General features: G+C 35.8%; 1 pseudogene; it reads right to left on the bottom strand.

Annotated features, from left to right (window-relative positions):
• Positions 1-24,450, bottom strand: part of LOC138806160 (histone-lysine N-methyltransferase PRDM9-like) — a 151,580-nt pseudogene extending 127,130 nt beyond the window's left edge.
• Between the last annotated feature and the right edge of the window lie 508 nt (positions 24,451-24,958).

A 24,958-nucleotide genomic window follows, 5' to 3' on the forward strand; every position in this document is an offset into this window, starting at 1 on the left:
CAAAAAGCCCTATATTGTTGAAAAATGCAAGAAAGACAATTTGGGAAGACTCAAATGTATTGATATTGTGTCTTCAAATAAGAAAGAAAGATATTTTTCATGCTAGAGTTATCAATACCAGAAGATTAATCATCATTTTCCTGATAATAGTTTATTTGCCAGGTAAGAATAGTAGAGTAGTTGATGGCCAAAAAATCTGTGAGACTCTAATTCTTACACTAAATTGCTTTGTGACTTTGGACTTTGTGAATTTGTGACTTTGTTATTTATAACATGAAGCACAATTCCATAATCTGGAATTTGAAAAGATTGTACCAGATGTTGAAGATCCTTTCTAGTAATAAAATGCTGAGATTCTGTGTTTCCTAAATCATATTAATACCTGCTTTTCATGATCTATCCAAACAAAATCCCTGTTGTCTTTAGTGTGTTTCGAATTAGATATCTGATAACTTAAAACTTATTAGGTAAAAAGTCAAGTCTAAAATAATTGATTCACTTTTGGCCAAAGTTACTTTATTTTCTTCTCATCCCCCACATCATTTTCCAGTTCTGACTCATTTATTATGTTCTTTTCAACCCAGGAGACATTGCTTTATAGCCTTCCTACTCTAAAATCAACCAATCAATTAGTTGAAAACAACAAAGATCACTCATTTATCTCCAATTCCAATAACTTTTTATGATATTTATAAGACTTTTTTAATTCAATCAATGCCCAACTTTAGAAGTAAATATTCTCTAAATTATATCCCTAGACTGAAAATATTGACTTATTTTTTGAAATTGCTTTCCAAGGTAGGTGAAAAGTAAACTATATTTCAGAAAGTACATTTTCCCCTACCCTTCTCCTTTTCCTCTTTGTCACTCTCGAGCCCACTGAAACTGACAGGAGTGAAATAGGAGGAAAATCACATCACATTTATCATCAGAGAGCTCCTTCATGAGTGAAACACAGCAAAAAGTAGAGGCTGAAGCAACAGGAATAACTTGCTGGATAGACATCAGAACAGACAGGAAGGAGATATTTTCTGGAAAAGTACTCCTTTGTTTTATATACTTTTTTTTCTGGAGAAAAAAGAAATCTAACAGAAAATTTGAGGCATTTTCTTAGGACATTTTTAGTGAACACAAATGAAAACCCCAGGTTTGCAATCAAATGCCAAAGTAGCTTTTAACATTTCCATAGATGGCTCCCCAATTCCGGCTTCCAATTTGGGCTACTTCAATAGCAAAATGCTTTGAGGGAAGACTGTACTTATCAATCTATAAATAGGAAGTATATGTCTTCTTTCATCTCAAATGAGGAAACAGACACAGAATGAAACATTGCTCTCACAACACATTTTTACCCATAGATACTCTTTTTTGAATGTACATGCACCTACTACACAAAATTGTGACCTCTAAAAACATTTTCTACTTATAAAAAATTCTCATATTTTTGTAATTAAATCTTAGATCTGGTGTCCCAAAACAACCAAACAGTTGGATCTAACATCTAGTTTCTGACAACATATGTTAACCCCCTTTCCTGTTTAATGAAGCCAGACATCTCCTAAAGCAGGATTGCAGGTAGGAGATAATTGTTAATTTGGGCCAGATTTGAGGTGGGCATGTAGAAAAACACCATTTGGTAGAAACGTGCAATAACAATGTAAAAATATTACACCTTTTGTACGTGAAGAGTTGTAACATTTTTTCTTCTTTATTGAAATAGTTATAGCCAGCTGAGCAAAATGCAAACAAAACTGATTAAATTCTTCTCAAAACTTTTCCCATCTATAAATGAAAACAATTATATTTAACCACTCATCACTTACAGACAGTTGCTTTTCCTGCTATGGCAGGATAATCTAAGTTTATTTTTCCACACACTTCATCTACAAACTGTCTCATGGATAAGATATAGTTTGTGTGTCATGGTTCCTCCTTTCCGAAGTTCTCATTAAATCAACTCAAACATGACCAGCAAAACCACATGATCTTACGACTTTAGCAAATGTATACAACAAAACCCAACAAGTATTACAAAAAAGAATAAATTGGATACATGTTCTCTCTGTGGCTAGATTTCATATAAGCTCATTGATTATTTCACTACAATATATCTTTGAGCAAAAGTGATCAAGTGGGTATCTTTTCCTTCTTCTGAATATTAGAGAGAAACTGTCCCGTTTTACTGGTGTTAGGTTAATTGTAAAAGTTGCAGGGGCCACTGTTCTGTTTTTTTGTCCATTAGAAAACGTTTCTGCTCGTAATGCCTCAGAATTTCTATCATGAAAGGATGTTAGATTTTTGTCAAGTATTTTATACTGAGGTGATCTTACCATGTTTCTCTATTCTGCTAATAAGGTGAATTAAATTGATATATTTCCTTAAAAATTAAGCCAAGTTTGCATTCCTGTGTCCAGATACATCTTCTTCATCAGTTTAGCTGATTAAGAATTAACCCATTTTGTTGTTCTTCTGAAAATCAGTTATTGGATATCTGTTTCACCAATTATCTGTTTTTATCTTCACTTTCTTATAGTTATTGAGATGTATTCTTCTTTCTAGTTTCTTAATATAGACTCTTACTTAAGTTACTGTTCCTTCATCTTTCTGTGTTCCTATCCTAAGCATCCAAATCCATAAGTGTTCCTCTAAGCACAGCTTTGGATGCACAAATGTGAATCTTGTATATTTTCATTATCACTCATTTCAAAGAATATTTAAATTGTTTGTGATTTCTTTTAACTGGATTTTAAAGCACAGCACTCTACCATTTAGACATGCCCTAAGATTTTTTTCTTGTTTTTTCATTGTTATTCAGGTAGGATCTGATGCTTTTTGCTACTGATGAGACTTAAGCTATGATTTTCTTATTATGGCCACTCATGTAGCTAACACATACTACTATGTGTGGCTTACATCAAACATTTTACCAAGGCTAACTTCAAACTATGATCTTCCTATGTTGCAGCTTCTAAGAAACTTGAGTTATTTAATTTCTAAATGTTTTGTGATTTCCTAGTTATATGGTTGCTAGTTTGTGTTTAATTTTATTTTCCTCAGGGAAAAGAAATAAGCAATCTTTGCAAATTTACGCTGATTTGTTTAAGTAGCAAGCATATGCGTTAAGAAACGGCCTCCCAGGTACAGCTGCAACACCGTGAAAGCCCCAATTGTGTTGCAGTGATTAGCCTGTCAACATGGCTGACAGAAAGCAGAGATATAAATTATATCTAGACCATTCCTTGAAAAATAAGTGTGCGCAACTAGAATCACCTAACTTTGTCTCACTAAATTCCACTCTTAAAGATCCTGACACCTGTCAGTATCACCACAGGCTGGCTACCACGCCTACAGCATGGGGCCCTGGGAGAGACATTTACATTCAAACTATGACAATAACAGTGTCACTTGACCCTCATAATCCCCACCAGAAGTTAATGAAACAAGTAATATGGCCATTTCCATTTTAAGATTGAGGGAAATGAGGGTCAGAGCAGTGAGATGCCCCAAAGTACACAGCCATAAAGACAGAACTTGAATATTTTCTTTCATCCTTTTACATTCAAAATGTAATCACAGTTTGCATCACATGCTAATTGAGTATTTTTCTCATTGATTCTTATGTCACAGATCTTGGTAATCATAGGTCATAACCATTGTATACACTGTTTCTTAAGCCACACCTCCACTACTTATTGTTCTGCTTGTTTTTGAGAAAGAATCTCACTCTTTGCCAGAGCTGGCCTAATCTCCTAATCTCAGACTGTCATGTAGTAAAGGCCATTGCTCCTAGCTTCTCTTGAGAATATTTCTAAGATTTTTGGGCTTGAATAAAACTTACTTAGGCCTTTTTTTAAAATTTGGGTTTTCTTTGTTTTATGACTCTGTAACCTTTTCCTTATATGTGGTGTATTGATGTACACATCTATGGGAGGGGAAGGGAAGGGTAACGAATCAGAGGGAAAAAGGTGGAAAACTGCAGCAGTGGAGCACACTGGACATGGATGAAAATGAAAATGAACTATGCAACCCTGGGTGGGGATGGGAGGGAGGGAATGGGAGAGAATAAGGGAACAAATGACACGAGGTGAAAGGAAATATACTTATTACTGATGTATGTGAAGGTAACCCCACTGTATATCAACTCTAAACCAACAATAAAGTAAATTGAGAAGGAAAAAAAGCTTTACTTTCTATTTTGAGTTCTTGATCATTGATATTATGCATCTAAAATAATATTTCAGTAGAAATAGATTCATCCTACTGTTTCAAGAGAAAACCTAAAATAACTTACTTCTTCAAGTTCTTTATGTAATCCCAATAACTTTGCCACCTGTTCTCTCACGCAATCAGCTTTTCCACAGATTGATCGGAACCCTAGGCAGCAACTCTCAGGTGCCAAATTCCTCTAACATATTTCTCAGGATCTTGTTTTCCAAACCATCTTATTATTTTTTTTGTTAAATAAAACACAGACAGTATTCTGTAACAGTTGCATCCAGCACTACATTATACTAGTATTTCACTGACTTGGAATATAGCAAGGTAAACAAAAGAGAGAAGAAACATTATCACATGTGCAGTGGTCAGTTGGAGTTTCTGAACATTAGTAGATAAACAGCCTAGGCAGACCATGATAAGAAATTATGCATTGACTTGAGAAAATTTTTTAAAGACCAAGATCACAAATTCTCATTTCCTCATTCAATCCCAAAAATAAAGCCTTCCTCACTACTTGAGTTTAGATCTTCTGCTTTAAAGAACTAAGGAATCAAAGGAACAGAGTGGGAATGTAAACTGGAAAGCAGTATGGAGGCTCCTCAAAACACTAAATAAAGATAGAGCTCCCCCATGACCCAGCAATCCCACTTCTGGGCACTTACCCAAACAATCACAAACAAGGCCACACTAAAGCTACCTGCACAATTCTGTTCATTGAATCATTATTTACCATAGCAAAGATATGGAACCAACCCAGATGCCTCCCAGTAGATTAATGGATCAAGAAAAGGTGGTATATACACAATGGAATTCTATGTTTCGATCAGAAAGAATGACATCATCCCATTCATAAAGAAATGGAAAGACTTGGAAAAAAATTGTATTAAGTGAAGTAAGTCAGACCCAAAGAAACATAGGCTCCATGATTTCCCTCATTTGTAGTAGTTGGTATATGTCTAGGATAGTCCTAGCAGATGATCAAAACAGCTCAATAGCTATGTACATATGGCCATATAAAATTATGCTAATTGAAATAAACTCCAAGATATGAAACCATGAAGCTTTTTTAATGTGCTATGTGAAGTTTTTTTTCTTTCATTTTTTTCCTTTGGTTTATCCTGTTGTCACTGTTTTTGATTTTGATACCCCATGTCTTGTATATACATTTATCTGATTGGGGAAAGGTCAGGGAATAACAAAATGGTGAGACAAAAGACAAAATATGAACCAATGCAACAGTAATACTCACAAGATGCTTTGTTGGAAATGAGCTTTACAATTTGTGAGAGGAGGGGAGTAGGGGGAAGGGAAAATGGGAGAAAATGAGGGAGGTGATAACAATGTTTGACGAGAGCATGCAATTACTTACGTAACTCTGACCCCTTCGTATATCACCTTTACAATAAAATAACAGCACACTTCCTAAGCCAATCCTAAATTCTCCATCTTTGAAAGTATTCAAACACTGGGGAAGAAGACTTCATATCTAGAAATCTACCCAACAAAATATTTATTTTGTAGCTTTGTTTATGGATATATGAATCAAAATTTTATTTCAGTAAAAATTATAAAATAAAAAATAGTTTTCATATAAATGTTCATCAAGTAAAAGGACAAAATTAATCAGAATATTTTACAGTTATTTAAAAACCAAGATGTTTCTTTCTAACAAAGAAGAGCCTCAAGGCTTATTTTATTCAAGGAAGAATGTGTCCATAGTGTGATTATTTGTTAATTCTTGTATTAAAAAAAAGCCAACAGGGGCTGGGAAGATGGCTCAGTGGTAGAGTGTTTGCCTTGCAAACATGAGGCTCTAGTTTGGACTCCTCAGCACCACAGAAGCAGAAAAAAATTGTCAGTAGTGATGCTATGGCTCAAGTGGTAGAGCACTAGCCTTGAGCTGAAGAGCTGAGGGACAGTGCCCAAGCCCAGAGTTCAAGCCCCATAACTGAAAAAAAAAAAAAAAAAGCTATTCTATATCATTGAAATTATGCTGAAAAGCAGCCTTAACAATTGGAGACTATACTCTTGCCATGGAAGTAGAAAATTTTATTAAGGACAAAATATTTACTTCTTAATGCCAGCATTTCAAAATTCTGTTAAATTATTTTTAAGAAACACATTTTCTCCAATGGTTTTGGCAATCCATCATGAATTAAAAATAATATCTCTTTTGTAGCCAAGGTTTTCTTACTGAAAATCCCGAAGGTTCTGAAATTGGCTCTGTTAAAGACCTGGAGGTCATTCTTGAAAACACTGACATTGCCTGAGTCACAAACCACATACACAGACACAACAATAACCAAGAAATAAATAAAACATTATTGCTCCTCCACCAGCTTATTTCCTTGCTTTCTATTTCTGTTTTTCACATTGTCATCACATTGTTGCTTTATTCTCATAATAAATATTCTCCCAAAACAGAAAATAAGCACAAAAATGGGACTTGATTCTCGTCCTTATTCATAGTAATGTATGTGATCAAATGAAGATGAGTTATTGCAAACAAGACCCAAGGGAGTATTTTTTATGTAGCAAATGTTAATGTGGGTTCAACATGCTTCCCTTACTTTGTCTACTCTCCTTTGCTACCCATCAGAAACATTTAGGTCAACTATGCCAGCTTTCTTGGTGACTCACAGGAGATTACATAAATTGTTGGTCATGCTGTAAAACTGTAAATGCTTGCTTAAAATAAAACTTATTTCAGGGAAGAGAAGTTTTGTTTTCCAACTTCTCATCATTTGAGTTTGACTATTAATCATATCATAAAAGGAAAATGAAGCCCTAACATAAAATTTTAATATTTAACATCAGAGGAGGCTTTCCTAATTACCTGCACTGACACATGAAAGCATCTATTGTAATACAGTATGAAAGAGTATATATTCTCCACTGTAGTGAAATTGCATGCTACAATTATGTCGGTTTCTCAATCACTCATTGTTTGCCATTCTATCAGAAGAAAAATTCTCACAATCAGCATCCCCTGCTAGCCAATTATTTGTCCTGATAGAATTGAGCACTTCTACATCCATGTGTCAACAATTCCAACATGATTTGGGTAGCAGAAGCTCAACAACATAAACAAAATTGGGTTTGTTTTATTACTAAATGTTGGGACAATGAAGTTTTGCTGAATGATTAGAATCTGAATTAACTGTATTAAGGGACTTCCTATTTATTCTCTGTTTCAGTTTTGGAATCTTACCCTTTTTCTTTCTGGACCAATTTTCAGCTCCATCTTTATATATATTTTCACCATGGTGAAAATAATAATAATAGAAATAATAATAGTAATAGCCAAAGCCATGGCACTGTAATGAAGACTCTGACAGCAGGGGCAGTTGAAGACTAGCAGTTCACCACAGGCATCTAATGTAGGCAGTAGGGCTCTTTAAAGATGGTTCTGTTCTGCTCTGCTCTGCTCTGATAATATGTTTTGTTCTGATTCCATTACTGAAGGACTTTGTTCTTTGAGTTGTCTTCTTTGGGGGTACTGTGTTCTATTCTTAATTACATTTCTATAGCTCAATCTCCAATTCTTTACCTTATAGAAAAGGAACCTCTTCCCTAGAGTCTCTGAATTTATCCTTCCTTCCTTCCTTCCTTCCTTCCTTCCTTCCTTCCTTCCTTCCTTCCTTCCTTCCTTCCTTCCTTCCTTCCTTCCTTCGTCCTCCTTCTTCTCTTCTTTCCCCTTCTCCTTCTCTTCCTTCTCCTTCTTCTCCTTCTCTACCTTGTCTTTCTTTCTTCGTTTTTTTTTTCTGTGAGAAAAATGATTAAATTGCTCCGTTCATTAGCCTCATTTCATAGCAAGCACTATCCGGTTTGTCCTACATTTTAAGACAAGTTCTCAACACAGATATTTGCCTCCTCTTCACACTATAGAACTTTCACCAGGAATATTACTTTGCTTGATACCAGTTTGTCTTGTGCTAAAGTCAAAATACTTCTCCATCAATAACTATGTATCCCAACGTCATGTCGCCCTCCCCAGGTCAGTTGATATCATTTTCTAATATTGAAACTTACTAATATTGAAACTTACTAATATTGAAAACTTACACCTAGTGATGTTAGCTACTTATACTCAATTCTCCTACTAACTCTTGGGTCATGTTTATCTTCAGCAAACCTATTGAAACTGGAGCCCAGTTTCATTTTTTTACTCTTAGACCTAGGTCTAGTTCTTATTTTTGTTACCATGCTTCCCATATTTTGTCAAAATATTTCTATATTTCATGCAGCAATGCAAAGGAATCAGGGTCAGACACTGGACAGGGGATACAAAGTTAATACCAACAAAAAAACTTTTCACCCATCTTGTAAAACTTGTTTTACAAGAAATATCTCCTCTTTATTTTTTACAGTAGCAAAGCAGGGATTATTTTTATGACCATATAAGATGATACTAAGTGAAATGAACCCCAACATAGGGACACAAGAGGTTTTACCTTTGTTGCTGTTGTTTTTAATGTATTTATAATATATTATGTGATTTTTTTTGTTTCTTTTGTATGTTCTTCCCTCATGGTATAAACTCTGTTTTCACTGTATTTGATTCTGGGGCCCTACATCTTGTGTATATATATTTTTTTTTGGGGGGGTGGGTAGGTGGGGGGGTCCTATCGTGGGCCTGAACTCTGGGCCTGGGCACTGTCCATCAGCTCTTCAGCTCAAGGCTAGCGCTCTACCACTTGAGCCACAGTGCCACTTCTGGCTTATTTTTTCTGCTTATGTGGTGCTGAGGAATCTAACCCAGGGCCTCATGCATGCAAGGCAAGCACTCTACCACTGAGCCACCTTCCCAGCCCCTTGTATGTGTATATATATATATATATATATATATATATATATATATATATATATATATATATATATATACACATACATACATACATATATATACATACATACATATATGTACATATATATGTACATATATGTATATATGTGTATATGTGTGTATATATATATATATATTCTTTTGGGGGGGGTCCGGTTGTTACATTATTGACAAAAGCTATGACTTACTTGAGAAACCCTTTAAAAAGATGACACATTGATAACCTCATGTTCAATCATGACTGGTGCTCGGCTGACTTATAAAGCCCTGGTGCAAAACATTTTTTAATCATCTTCTAATCACTTTTCAATTCAAAAGGAATTGAACTTTTTTATTAAGTGTACCAGTGCATGTTTGGTGATTACCAACTACTTTCCTTTCCTTACCACTGAGACAGCTTGACCGTTTCACATCTCAGTTCTATATTCTTCACACACACACACAACAAAGTTTAAAGAAAATCCTGGTCAACATTCAGGAATACTCATGAGTGACCCACATAGGTTGGTGAATCTGCTCAGCAAAACCTTATATTCAACTCTACCAACTGGGTAACTACTTTATTCCTTCATATCTTAGATCATCATTCACATTACTGGATCTTTTCTTGTACCTTTGAGCTCAACTCTCTTTCTACTAAATAGACATGCTTCAGAATCTTACAACTGCAGTTTAAGGACTCCAATGAACAGTCTTGAGAATTGAAAAGGTCTTAGAATAGGCCCATATCCAAGGCCGATATGATTCTCATCCATCAGAATATTGACCTAAGGTTTCCTTATTCACAACATATAGCAAAATAGTTTCAGAATTCTCTTTGTAGCAAAGACCACAGATGGAGAAATAGGATGTCTGAAAAGTCAGACAGTGAGAAGCAGAGCGATCTACCTATCTTTCCAGTTCTCCCTGTGAGGACAGCCTGAAAACTGTTCCTACATCTGTGAATCCAAGCCAACAACTGGATGAGATGTCACTGAAATTAGCAGATCAAAATACCCAGACAATTATGAAACAACAACAACACTAAGATTCTAAATGATCTCAAATTTCTACTCCAATTCCCACTATGTTCATGGGCAACTTATCAGATTAGTAACCCCCCACTATTACCTTCTAATTCATCAATAATCAACAAATTTATTTGTAGCTTGTTGCCTTTACTCTACACCAAGCAATTGCAAAGTTGTGATGCCTGTCTGAACGATTTACTCTAAAGGCCCAGATTTCCAACTAATAAAAGGGAAAAGTTGCTGAGCTCTTCGGGTTTATGCTCTTCACTTGAGGCCCTGATTTATGTGCCTGTGATTATTATCCTTCCAGGATTAGTAAAGCTCTATGATCTGATTCCTATTATGGGCTGTAGCACAAAATAACGGTTTCAAATTAATTTAGCTCCTCATAATCATTACATAACTATTAATCTGTAAAAATTCCTTTGAGACATTCTAATTTTGACTTTCATAGCATTTTGTGATAAAATTCTAGCTTTACAATGTATATTAGATCCTATGCTCAAAAGAAATGAACAAATTTGGGGTTTATTTTTAAGGTCTGATTATGAACTTGGACTATAAATTGGAAAAAAAATAAGTCTTCAAAGAGCAGTGCTGGTCATTAATCTGCCACATTTTTATTTGCTTCTACTTACTGAATATTATATTATGCCAGGGGTAACACTTTGGCTTCTTCCTGTGAATCTGTTCTGTTGAAAGTGCTACCAAAAAAGAATAATGTTCTAAGGGAGCCCAAAGTTTATGTGAAAACTCTAACCTACTTATAATTTTAGTTACTTACATTCAGTTTGTTCAGGAACAATAACATCATTATTTGTTTATACTAGTCAAACCCTTTTTGGGTCATTTAATGTTTATCTGACTTGATAAGCTAAAAGTTCAGTTTCCTTTCCTCTCTGACAATTACAGGGACTTCCAGTTTCTTTAAGATTCAGAGTTTTGACCCTGACTCCCAGACCAGAGATACAAATAGCAGTCTAACTCTTGTGTTTATAGACTTCCTAACACCATCTATATCTGAACATTCTTGGCAAATTCAAACTTGCTTTCTGTAGGACTCCCTTCTTGCCAATTAGCCATATGTTACCTGCTGTTGATTTTCAGATATAGATAGAATTATTCCCTCCTTTTCCTGCAGAAAGTGATTATTATATCATCTGCTTTGAATATTATGATAGATTCAAGTAGAATCTGAATAGAATCTGTTACAGCTATACTTTCTTTAGAAATAGTAGTATAAAAGAAATAGTAAAGACATTTGTCTACACTTGTAATAGATTCATGGGGGAACTCAAATAAAATAATTCCTTAGAAAGCCAAGTCATATTTGAGCAAAATAAAACAATATGAAGCAGGTACTTGAAAGGGGTCAGGTGGGGTCACAGGGAAAAGGTTAGACAAATAAAGATGACAGGGGGTGGAGAATGTAATCAAGAATCCAATGCATATCCTACAAAATTAAGAAGAATAAATGAAGGGTGCGTAGGAGAAGGGTGGGTGAGAATGTTGAAAGGGTGACAATGATCAAGGTATTGTATTCATAAACTGTTTTGTTAAATGGCAGCTCCTTTGTACATCTACTTAAAGATAAAAAATGAAATAACAAAGACAAATCACATACTATAGGTTGAGGAGATTTCAGGGACTGTTTAACTTTGCAAAAGTAGTAGGAAAATTGTAATAACTTTCTATCCATTACTTTCCATCCAACATAGATGTATTACATCCTAACTTTACACCAGTCAATGTGGCAGGAACTAAAGATTACTGAATTAAAGAGATGTGCTCTCTATCTTCAGCATACTCTTTAATAAACTGGGTCAGCCTGAACAACTTGGATGTTTAAGCTCTTGTCTCTTTTGTGGTAAACCTAAGAAAAATGAAAAGGTTAAGTTAGATGGCACTAAAGATTTTCTTTAACATAATGTTCAAAGAAAAATCATCTGGATAGTAGACCTTTCCATGTATATTTTGCCAATTAGCTCAAAGCAAGTTTTATTTTCATTTTACTACATCAGAAGTTACTGAAACATGAATATGAAAGGAAATGCTCCTGAATCAGAATAAGAAAAAGGTACTCTTTCAATTTCACTTATAAATATATCCATAAACTTTATTCTTCCTTAAATTTTTAATGTATTACCTGTATCTAAGACGTATAATTAGGTACCAAATAGTAATTGATTATAATTTATTGTAATTTCAAGTGATATTTTACCCGATGGGAAGCAGGTTTTCAAAGAATATTCCTTCTTTTAGTCACATTAAGTGACTGCATTGTAAATTCTGTGTTGGGTCTACAACACTAGACTCCTCAAAGATTCATTTTTTAAATTATTTGAACATGTGTGAAAATATGCATGTGTATACAAGTGGGTATGTCTGTGTATCTGCGTGTTGCTGAGGATCAAATCTAAGGCAAAGGCTTCCACCTAGAGATATGCTAGGCAAATAATTTAATCACTGAACTACATTTGCCAGCCAATAAAACGGATACATTTTATGCATATAGGAGATATAATCCTACTTTATACATGATGAATATTTTTTCTATCTTGTAGCCTACAAGGAGCCACAGCTAAATATCAACCCAGTGCTTAAAATCAATGTAATTACAAAAGTCACAGAGGCATATATATATATATATATATATATATATATATATATAATAGAGAGAGAGATTATAGATACCAATCTATAATATATAATCTTGGAAAAGTTTTTGGTGCTGAAAGAAAAACTGAGAATAACTAAAATGACAAAGCTGAGGAAAGGAAGATGAGGGAATCTGAGGGGGTGGGAGAGATGAGACAGAATGATGGAAGAGACGGCATTGATTAAGATGCACTATCATAATTTCATATATAAATTAAACTCCTCACACAATTACCTAATGATAGGTTCTAAAATTTAAAAAGAAAAAGAAATGGCAAATATCACACACATAAGGAATCTTGAGAGAAATGGATCCTCTGGGAAAACCATTCCTCTTTATCACCAAAGGAAGATATATTAGTTCTCCCTTAATCTGTTTTAAGACTGGAAAATCAGTGATGTTTGCATCAGGAGACAGATGAGGATGACACACATTGACTGTATTGTGATCTAATTAGAAGCTAGCATACCCCAAAGACTGCAATAGACCGTGAATTACTGAATAGTTATATGAATCTTGGGAGGAGACACAAGTATGACACAGCAGTCAGTTTAGTGCCTAAAATGGTGTATGTGAAGTCCTCCAGGGGAAATGTGAAATAGTAGGATTTACAAATGATATCTCAGGAGGTCTGAACCAGAGCTAGATAATCAGGACTCATCTTCCAAAGCAATCAAAGCTACCACCATAACTCAACTCTTATTCTTTGTACTAACCAACAAAGGGCTCGATCACTTGAAAAAGAAACAAAATAGAGGTGGTCTCAGAGGCACTGAATGCAGGTATTAGAATACAGAGAAGTAGCAATGCACTTGCATAACTGAGAGAGCTAACTACTATAGCTAGGCCAGGAAAAAGTATAGATAGACTTCCAAAAGCACCAATGATGACAAGCTTTTAAGAAATGCTTCCTAGGCGTTCAACATGGAATACTTTATCCACAAGCCTAACCTGTGAGAATCCTCAAAACTTGTTATAGGACTTGTTTGTCCCCATCTCCTCCGGGGGAGGGGGGTAGGATTGGGTGGGGGGGAGGGGGGAGGCTGGGAAGGGAGGTGAAGGGTAAACAAAGGAGGAGGCTGCAATGCTTGGTAAGAAATGTATGCATTATCCTGCCCATGTAATTGTAACCCCTCTGTACAGTATGTTCTCAAATAAAATACAATAAAATTTAAAAAAAAACTTGTTATAGGATACAAAAGGAACCCAAAGCATGAATTAATTCCTTGGCATTATCTTCTTTTTCTGTTTTTAATTTAATTTTATTGTCAAGGCGATGTACAGAAGGGTTACAGGTACATGTGTAAGGTAGTGAGTACATTTCTTGTTGAATATTGTTACTCTTCCCTCATTTTTCTCCACCTTTCCTGCCCCGCAATGCCCCCACCCAAAGTGGTAAAGTTCATTTCCAACATATCTTCTTGTGAGTATCACTGTTGCATTGATTCACCCTTTGTTCTTTGTCTCACCATTTTGTTGTTCCCCTTCCTCTCCCTTGTCTTGACATTCTTACACAACCTTTTTGTTTATTTTTTAAAATTTTTGTAGAGATACTGTACAGACTGGCAACAGTTAGGAGTGAGGTAACGAGTACATTTCTTGTTGAACATTGTTAACCACCCATTTTTGTTCTCCCACTATCCCTTCCCACCCCCAACTCCTGCCCTCCCTCTCCTAGAAGTTGTAACATTCATTTCCGACATAGTGTATACAATCTTTTTTTAAAAAAAATAAGGCTGGGCCCATCTTGTTGAAATTTTAATTATACTTAATTATAATTACTATGATATAATGGCCTGAATCACAGAAACTTCAGTTTAATAATGTCAGTATTATCTACACCAAGGGATAGATAAGTAGCCAGCATATGGTAGATATATATAAAGACTTGTTTAAATGAATGAATGATTGAATGATTGAATGAGTGAATTATGAATATCTACTTATCAAATCTGGAGAGAAATACATATGATAACATGATAATTTATTATATGAATATATACCAAAGCATTTGAAGGTTTCTGGATTCTCTTGTTCCAAGTCTCAATTTGGATCTATCCCATGGAAGCTATTTTCAAAGAGTAAAAATGTTAATGAGGAAGTATTTTAGAATTCTCCATTAAAAAATATTCCACATCCTCTCTGAATTCTGGTACTAGAAATACTTTTAATGATGAAGCATAAAAGGTAAAAGGTGACATAATTAATGATCCATTAATTCAACTCCCACGTGGAGCATGCTATTCATGGTGTAATTTCACTTGAATAGTGTTCTTTTTTTTAATTTTCTATAGCAATACTTTGCTTTTATGCAGAAAATATTAAAGCACAATAAGAAATGAAATATACACAAGACACATCAAATACTTCTCACTTCTCAATAAAAGTCACTTTGACAACAGTAGGGCAAGCTAGTAAAAAACCTTTCCTGGGAACGTTTGTTTAAAACTTGCTTGGGGGATTTTCTCCCTCTGGTCATGGAGAGACTGGTTTTTATTCATTTTTATTCATTTTATTTCATTTTATTCATTTTTAATCATTTTGCTCTTGATATAATGATCCTTTTAGGTAGGATCTACTTAGCTTTCTTAACCAAATTTTATATCATGATCACATGATGTTTACCTAAGGGAATTTTCTATGTATGTCTCTATATTTCACAGTATTACTAATGCTCAGTATCTCTAAACTATAAGAAATACACAACAAATGGCTTTCTGCCTTGGCTTTCTCTCTTTACCTAAATTGATCCACTTGATCTTGCTAGATTTCTTGATCCTAAAATTTATGTCTATTCCTATATATGGTAGATTAAAGATGGCTACTATTTTTATTATTATTCATCTTATTGAATGTGCTATTTCCTCTGTCAATTTAGCTGTCTCTGGAACTTCTTACCAATAGAGTATAATGAAAAGAACATAGAGATAATGCTAAGGTAACAGTTCTACACCTTTATGAGAATGGAAGAGTCTACATGGTAGGGCAATCTGATCATCCCAGGATGGTCATAAAGCAAAAAGAGAGGAAGAGAGATGAAGAAAGATGTGTCAGTAAGGATTAGAAGACCTCCAGCCAGATCCCAGATCATAAAGGATCTACCCACTTCCACTAACATCATAGGCTGAAGTCCAATCCTTTAACACATAATCACTTGAGAAACATTTGACTAATCTCTAGCAATCACCCACCTGAGCCCAGATAACTCACAGAATCATGAGAAATAATCAAATGATTCTTGCTTTAAGTGATTATATTCTGAGCTGTTAGGCTGCAAGACATGACTAAGTAATGTACTAACCCTGATGAAAGGCCTAAATCTTTTCAGCCTTATTTCTCTTCCTGTTTCTAGTACAAACTTGTCAAATTTCTCCTTCTTGAGTTTTCTAGCCCCATATATTGATTCTTCTGAATTCCAGGCAATCTGAGAACTCCAGCAAACTTTGGATATTTTTGACCTTTTTATTCTAGATCCTATATTATTTAAGAAAACAGTTTTCAAAACAAATGTTTTAATAAGTTTATTCTTTCTGTATTTTTGAAGGTAGTAAGAACCAAGTAATGGTTTGATAACAGTAACTCCAACTGCATTTGTTGGAGGTACATTATTAATTGCCATGATTGCGTTCCCAAGTGTAAGATCTCATTTTAAAATTCACCTTTTTCTTATAGCAAAGGTGGTTTATGCAAAAATCATTTTCAACATTTGTGTGTTTTTTAGTCTACTTGAGACAATCATTTTTTATCTACCTTAGTCAATGATTGATTCTTTGCTGGATCCTTTGCCCCCTCCTGCACCTACTTTCCCTGAGCAGAGTCAGTCTCGTTGGCTTCCATTCCCACAGTTTCAGTGATCACTTTTGTGTATTGTTGGATGTCTTATTCTGCCAGCGGAACTCAGCATTGACACCCAGATCAAGTGATTTCTTTTTCATGAAAACACCATTGCTCCTGTTGAAAGAATTATTTGGATTATCAAAGCTCTATTGTCATTTTGTGGAACTTATAAAAAAAATTTCCCCCTTATAGATGGAGCTCATGGATTGATCCATCCCTTAATGATTCATTTATAATCATCAAAGCAGGGCCTTTGAGGAACTCATAATAAACATTCATAATTTTAGCCCAAGTAACTAATTTTATTTTGGTTTATCATATATTTATCACTAATCCATATCTGTAGGAACATTTTTCAGAAATCCTAATTTAGGCATTCTTTCATAAATCACCTTTATAAAGATATTACAGTGTAGGAAATTTTTATGCTCAGAAATAACAGAATGCTGACCTTTATAGCATATTATGAAATATTTGTCCAGATGAGAAAGTAGATGGATTCCCTGAAAGCTAATTATTCAATTCAAGGTTTCTTTCTCCTCATGTTTAGATATTTTCCAGGTTAATACAAATGAGCCATTGCATTCTCCATCTGTGTCTCTAATTTATGTCATTTTAAACCCTTCACAAAGGATTTCAAAGTGCCTACTACCTAGGCCTGTTGTCTTGATAAAACCAGCATTGTTTCATCATGTCATTTTACCAGTTACAACATTTACTTTATATATCTGGCATGACCACATTTATCATTAAAGCCATTGCTGGTAAAGTATAGTTTTTTTCTTAACCCATGCTAATTGAACTCCCTACCTTACGTATGTAACTGTAACCCCTCTGTATAACACCTTGACAAGAAAATTAAAATAAAAAATAAAATCTTAAAATAAAAAAGAGACAGAAGCAAAAAAAAAAACCACTCAAATAAGTCAAGACTATAGAAATTTACTTAACAATCAAAGAGAATAATCCCTGATTTTTGCAGATGCACATTCAAAGAACCTAGCTAGAAATGAGTCAAAAGGGGGATTATATTTTGATTATGTGAGAAGGGTTGAGCATAGGGCAAAGGAAAGATAAAAGGTGAACGTGAGAATTTTGTGAGATATGTGGATAAACAGGTTCACCTAGCAGATGGTTTTAAGACTTGATGATAGAAGCAAAACTTGACCGAAAACATCAGTAGGAGACATGTGATATGTAATATGTAAACTGTATCTAAATGAAAGGGAGTGGATGAACATAGTAAGAAAGCCTGAAGCGTAAGAAAATAGAAAAGATATGGGCTGGGAAGGTGGCTCAGTGGTAGAGCGCTTGCCTTACATGCATGAGGCCCTGGGTTTGATTCCTCAGCACCACATAAGCAAAAAGAAAAAAGCTGGAAGTGGTGCTGTGGCTCAAGTGGTAGAGCGCTAGCCTTGAGCTGAAGAGTTGAGGGACAGTGCCCAGGCCCAGAGTTCAGGCCCCACAACCGGACCCCCCCCCCAAAAAAAAGAAAATAGAAAAGATATATGCCTAAATACTTCATTAGAGATAGAAAATAAAACTGGGCCTCAAAGAATATGATTCACTCAAGATCAAAGAGATCATGAATATTATATGAAGAAAAAAAATAAGGGGCATTCATATGTCTCCCTAGTTTATAGGAGAAATTATTCATATTCTGTCTAGGCAAATCAAACTAAGTGGTGCTACAGAAGAAGGAGTGAATTGGTGAGTTTGCGAACTTTGTTGAATGAATCAAAAATAATACATTTTGTCTCTAGAATCCCGTGGCATTTATGTTAAAGCCCATTTGCTAACTTTCTTTTCCTTTGCCTACCTTTTTTAACAAGGCCTCATGTCACTTGAGCTCTGAAGATCAATTCATCCTCTTTCCTTACTAGTTTTCTAAACTCTTCTGCCACGAGTCATGATGCTAAGTTTCCAAGAGATAAAACAAAATAAATATCCATCAAACGCGCCGGTTCCATTTCCTATTAGGCTCTCTACCCTTAAATACCCATATGCTGAACATGACTGTGTAACACAAAGGACTTCTTTCATCCACTGTCCATCTGAATTTGCTTTCTCTACTCTGGGTTCATCACTGGCCCTTTTGAGTCTCAGAATGAAAGTAATTGACCAAGCAGAAACTTCACAACTTCCAGCCTAAATCATAGCTTCCCTGGTCTTATGTCCCAAAGTACTGCTCTGATGAAAAAAAAAAAAAAAAAAAAAAACTAAAGGTATGTGGCTAAGGTCCTAGTAAGGGGAAGGGAAAAGGAGAAGAAGGAAGGGGAGGAGGAGGAGGAAAGAGAGGGAAAGAGGGAAGGGGAAGCAAAGAGGAGAGGAGAGAATGGAGAGGAGGAAGAAGAAAGAGGAAAGGGGAAGTGGGAAGAGGTGGAGAAGGAGGAGGAGGAAAAAAGAGGAGGAAGGAGGAGGAAGAGGAAGGCTACTAGCCCTTTCCTAAGTCTTTCAAACCCTTCATTTCCATGAAAAATGTGTTTTAACTTCATAAATGCAACTGTCGAGATATGTAGAGAGAATCTGAAAGGTGTCTAGAGGCAGTAGTTTGGGAAGAAGGATGATACCAATAATTTTCCTTTTTTGTGATCTTTGGAAAATTTTTTATTCAGTTTAAAAACTATAAGATATTACTTGCAACTGATGAAAAGGAAAAAAAAATGTTAAATCTATGCTATCATCTGATTGGCTAGTTGAAATTCTCGAAGATTCAAATTAGTGATTAATTTTCTAAAAGTTTTCTCCTCTTTACACATACCTTTATGTATACATTTTGTTGTTTGTTGCTGTTGTTGTTGTTTTAATGCCAGCAGAGACTATTGGATGTCCAAGCAAGCTAAGACTCCATGTTTCCCTCTTCGATGGAAAACGTATGCTCAGATGCAGATGTTTTCTCTTCACATGGCTCTCTTCTCCAGATGTCAGGGTCTCCAGCCTTCTGCCAGTGGGTCTTGATTAGTTCCAGCCAATGAGATCATGGAAATTCTAAGGAATCTAACTCTCAAGAATGAGACAGGCAGGAGAGGGGTAAATGAACCATACTTTTTGGAAAAATGGTATTTGCTTTTAAAGGGAAACAAGAAAGATATACCGGGGGCTGGGAAGGTGGCTCAGTGGTAGAGCGCTTGCCTTGCATACATGAGGCCCTGGGTTCGATTTCTCAGCACCACATAAGCAGAAAAAGCCAGAAGTACTGCTGTGGCACTCGCCTTGCTGAAGAGCTGAGGGACAGCGCCCAGGCCCCCAGTTCAGGCTCCACGACCCGCAAAGAAAAAAAGATACTGTTCCTGATCTCTGTGCTGATACTGTACTGATCTCTGGGGTATTGTCTAGTGAATGGCATAGTTGACACAATTGCACCATCTGAAGACCATGATGGGTTCCCGGAGAGAGCAGAACTTAGCTGTTGAAGACAAAACTGACTGAAGTTATATAAGCAACTTGTCTTACCTCAGAATTTCTTGTTATATAAGGTTATGAATTTGCCTTATTTTTATAACCGTGTGTTAAATTATATGATTTGCAACCAAAAGCATGCCAAGTGATATGGGGCCCTTCTAGGTTGGGTGGAGTTAGAAGGAGAGATTAAATATCAAGCTTCAACATCTAGACATGCACATAGAATTTTCTGGATGCAGAGCTAATTAAAAAGGATACAGTTCTGGGGCATCCTTCAGCATGAAGGACCCTAAACAAACTAACTTAAGAAAAATCATTAGGACTCCATGAGGTCCAGATTCTGTTGTCTGATTATTTTTAATCACAAATTAAATAATACTTAATTTTTTCCAGTATTTCTTTGGTATCTCAAAATGTCAAATAGGGCAAAATTAGTATGTTTTCAAGTTACAGCCAGAAATTAAAGAAGCCTCTTTCTATTTCAATGTTATCCACAGAAATGCTGGCTGCTCTCCAAAACCTCTCGCCCAGTCTGCAGCTGCTCACAAATACAGTCTAAGCGTCTTGAAGTCCTTCTTTATTTTTCTTCTGTTTTTCAACTTCCATCTCTCTTCACCATACAGAGGCAAGTATATCTTGCCAATTTTAGGTTAATCTTCATCCTGTGTCTTTCTTATTGTCCAGATTCAGTGGCACAAAATTCTAAAAAAGTGGTTTGGCAGTTTGATTTCTCTAAGAATCCAGGACCACAAGGCTGTGAACACTCTCACCTCATATATTATTATTTTGTTGTTCTACAAAATTCACAGCTCCCAGCACTGGGAAACTCAGCAGGACAAATGACCTGGTTTCTTCAGCAAATAAGTTACAAGAGGGGAGGAGGATAAAGATGAAGGGTGAACTTAAAAGCATTGCTTTTACTTGTTTTACTTGGCATTGTGATTACCTTTTAAAAGTTATTATATTCCAGAGGCATTTATTGGAATACTTGCAAAGCCAACTGTGTGGCGAGATGTTAACTTCAAAGTGAAAGGAGAAGGGTAAAGTTGACCACAAATTAGTCATTACTAAATTAAGGAAACTAATTCTATAGGTTCATTATAGTCCTATACTTTTCTGTTAGTGGTTGATTTTCCCTATACTCAAAAAGAAGGAAGGGATGGAGGGAAAGAGGGAAGACGAGGGAGAAAGGAGGAACAGAAGGAGAGAGAAACCTGAAGAGACCCCAGTGTGAAGGCTTCTAGTCTAGGCCTTAGAAGAATGATCCTAAAGACTCTAGTTTCCATGAGCCGAAATGGTGGTATGTGCATTAACCTGTATAATTTCTAATTGATGCTGGAACCTGCATTTTAGGCCTATCACATAGAGCATACTACACTATTCTGAATGACATCATAATGTTTTTTTGAATTTGTCCAATACCCAGATATTCACTTCATATTTCTACATGGGAATTGTCCCTTACTCCATCCAGCCTTTGCTAACAGCTAGGCCGTAAATAGGATGGTGAACTAAGATGGAGTCTTTAGACAGATCTGTGGCAACTTTCTTTGAGCCACTAATGGTCTGATCCATGTACAATAAGAGAACCTGCTCTTGCTGTCTGGGTATTCATGTTTTTGTGGCTTCACATTTAATATGATCTATGAGTGAAAGGAAGGCCATAGCCCAAGCAGTATTTAAATACTTCGCTTGAAGTTGTCATAGAAAATGTAATTTTTTTTCATTCACTATGACTCACTCTTTTATGAAAGACCTTGAGTTCAGATTCTAATATCTTCAAAGTATTTTTTCAGTTCTATTCATTTGAATGTTGACTTCCTTGCTGATGGCTCTGATACAAATCTTTCCATAATTTATTTTCATTATACAATAGTGCCAGTTTCCAACTCTGTGGCACTATTGGGGACTATAGGCAATGAAACTTAAATAGTTCTCTGACACCAACAAATGTGTTTTATTTTCCCTTAGAGTTTACCTTGTACAAATTTCTCTATCTAAAAAAAAATAGAAATTCATTTGCTTTTCTTTTATTTTTTTATTGTCGCTTGTGGGGCTTGAACTCTAGGCCTGGGCACTGTTCCTCAGCTCTTCAGCTCAAGCAAGGCTAGTGCTCTACCACTTGAGTCACAGTGCCACTTCAGGCTTTCTGGTAGTTTATTGGAGATAAGAGTTTCACAGACTTTCCTGCCCAGGGTGGCTTTGAACCTCAGTCCTCAGATCGCAGCCTCCTGAGTAGCTAGGATTACAGGTGTGAGCTACCAGCGCTTGGCTTCATTTGATTCTCTGCTTTGTTATTCTTTGGAACATGTTAAAATTTCAGCTCTCGGGATATCATGTTGAAGATTAAGGAGTAAATTATCCCAAATCCTACAAAACAAATGGATTCCTGAAGAAGAGGAGCATATACTATAATTTCATAGAAACATGATAAAGACAGAGAAATCTATTTAGTGAATATTAGTCTTTATTCCTCAAATAATCTATCAATCTTTTTATATCTGGAAAGTTTTCTGGGCCTAGTCTTTTTTAGGAAAGAGAGTATTCTACTAAAAGCAAAGAAGACCAAAAGCCAGATAGGTTGTTTTTTTGAGAGGTATGATCTAGCCTCCGTTAATCAAATGCATTTGCCAAGGATTTGGAGTCTGAAGGTAATGTTATAAAGAATCAGGGCACTGGGAGAATTGTTTTTTTGTAAGAGCAACAGCAGCAGCAATAGCAGCACAGGATGTACAAACACAGGACTGGAGATAATTCCAAAACAATTATTCAGTGTTAGTGACACCGAAGATACAAACTAGAGCACTGGTGTCTTGTGGCAAGATTACTGGTCTTATTTGACTGATTATGAGAACTACATTTCTGCTTTATTCTGGTTGTATGAAGACATTTTATACTTACCTTTTTTTTTACTCAGCCAATCTCTTATTTTATGAAAATCGTCCATTCATTAGTTTCGTTTTATTGATCTCTTCAATTCTTGTTAAGATGTTAAAATCAGTATCTAAGCGAATATTGCAAATAAACGCTTCTTCATCCAATCTATGTCTTACCCAACCTGATTAATACGACAAATCCAGAACCATATACAATTGCCCAATTTCTCTTCAGTACATCACCTTCATAATAACAATTAAAAATTTAAATATTAAAACACTACAAAAATAAGAATAACTATTGCAAAAGGGCTGGGATGTACTCCAAGTGGTAGATATCCCTGAGTTCAAGCCCCACTATTGTGAAAAATAATAGTATATTCCGAACTTGAACTTCTCAGGGTATATGTTAGCTAGCCTTGCTGCAGTTTGGAATTATAGTCTTCCTTGTCTTTCTTATCAGGCCTAGCATGATCCTGGTTGAGGCTGTGTTATAGATTAACCTGTTAGTGGCTTGTATTTCTCAAACAACAGTATATTATATGAGCTAGTACATTTTCGTACACCTTTTTTTTTTTTTTTTTTGGTAATGGGTCTTTAACTCTGGGCCTGAGCATTGTCCCTAAGCTCTTCAGCTCAAGAGTAGTACTCTACCTCTTGAGTCACAGTGCCACTTCCCATTTTCTGGTGGTTAATTGTAGATAAGAATCTCACAGACTTTCCTGCCTGGCTCGCTTTGAACTACAATACTCAAATATCAACCTCCTGAGTAGCTAGGATTACAGGCGTGAGCCACTGGTGCCCAGCTCATTTTTGTACACTTTTGCTATGTGCTGTTCTTATTTTCCACTGGTGAAAATCTTAACCATACTATTATTTCATGCCTATTGTTTTGCTATTTTGGGTCTATGCCTGCCTACCACCTGTGAAGGAGGCCACATTGTCTGTCATGGAGCTGTGTGATCCAGCTTCAGGTTCCATTGCTGCTGTAGGCTCACAAACCACTAACTATTGTTGCCAGCTCACAGATGGGACTCCCTGAGAGGCAGATTTCAACAGAGATTAGCACTGGGGAGGTCTTACATTAAAGATTTAGGTAGATAGAAAGGAAGAGAGCATTTGGGGCAAAAGCTCAGTACAAAGAAATATGCCATGTGAGGTTTTCTTTGCATCTGAAATAAAGATTTGGGGGTTTAAAATTGCAAATGCATTCCCTCTGCATGGAGACACGTCAATCAGGAAATACTAAATACCTACTTTGTCAAAGTTGCTGCATATCTTTGAATGATAAAACAATGTGACCTCAATGAAGGAGTTCTCAGTAGACCTTGAATTTGCTTGCTGGTATGTTCTTATGACTTTAGAGCATTTATAATTACTCTTTCTTACTTGTTGATTGCTTTAGTGTGTTCAATATTGTATCCCAAAAGATCTCAAGAGGAAAATAAATGCTGCATCATTTTTTGTGTGCTTGGCCCTGGTGTGGTTCTACTTAAGTTATGTCTTTCACTGACCTGTGGCGGTGTCCCCAGGCCATTCCTTCTTCTGTAGACGTCTGTTTGTCACAGGGGTCAGGATGTTGAACTCTCCCTTATTAATCATTCTGTTGCTAGCTAATGTGTCTGCTCAGAGTCACAGGAGTGCTCAAGCTGGTCACAGTGGTGATGCAATGATTTTCTGCATATAATTTTAGACTCCCTAGGAAGACATTGCCTGGCCTTACATGCCATCTGCCAAGCCATCTGTATCTTACCCTGGTTCTGAAGCTGAACCACTCTTCCCTGCTAACTTGCTGTATGTACCTCTCATCCAATGCTATTGAGGGCCTACTATGTGAAAGGCAATCCACAAGTTGCTATGGGGAAGAATTTCTTGAAGGGAAAGATCTACATACTGGAAACACGTTCCTGCAGACTTCTTTGTGTTAAAATGTGTACCTGGCAACAAGCATTTCATTCAGTGTGTCAAATTACTAAGAAAAAGTGAAATTTATGTAAGAATCAATGCTAGTGATATACTGTCTTCAATTATCAAACGTGACTCTTTTAGAGTAACTAATGAAAACAAGATTTGTTGTTCTTTTTTGCTGTTGCTATTTTTTTGTTCTGTT

This window comes from Dipodomys merriami, unplaced genomic scaffold, assembly GCF_024711535.1.
Source record: "Dipodomys merriami isolate MVZ:Mamm:240054 unplaced genomic scaffold, mDipMer1.0.p SCAF_4, whole genome shotgun sequence".
Lineage (NCBI taxonomy): Eukaryota > Metazoa > Chordata > Mammalia > Rodentia > Heteromyidae > Dipodomys > Dipodomys merriami.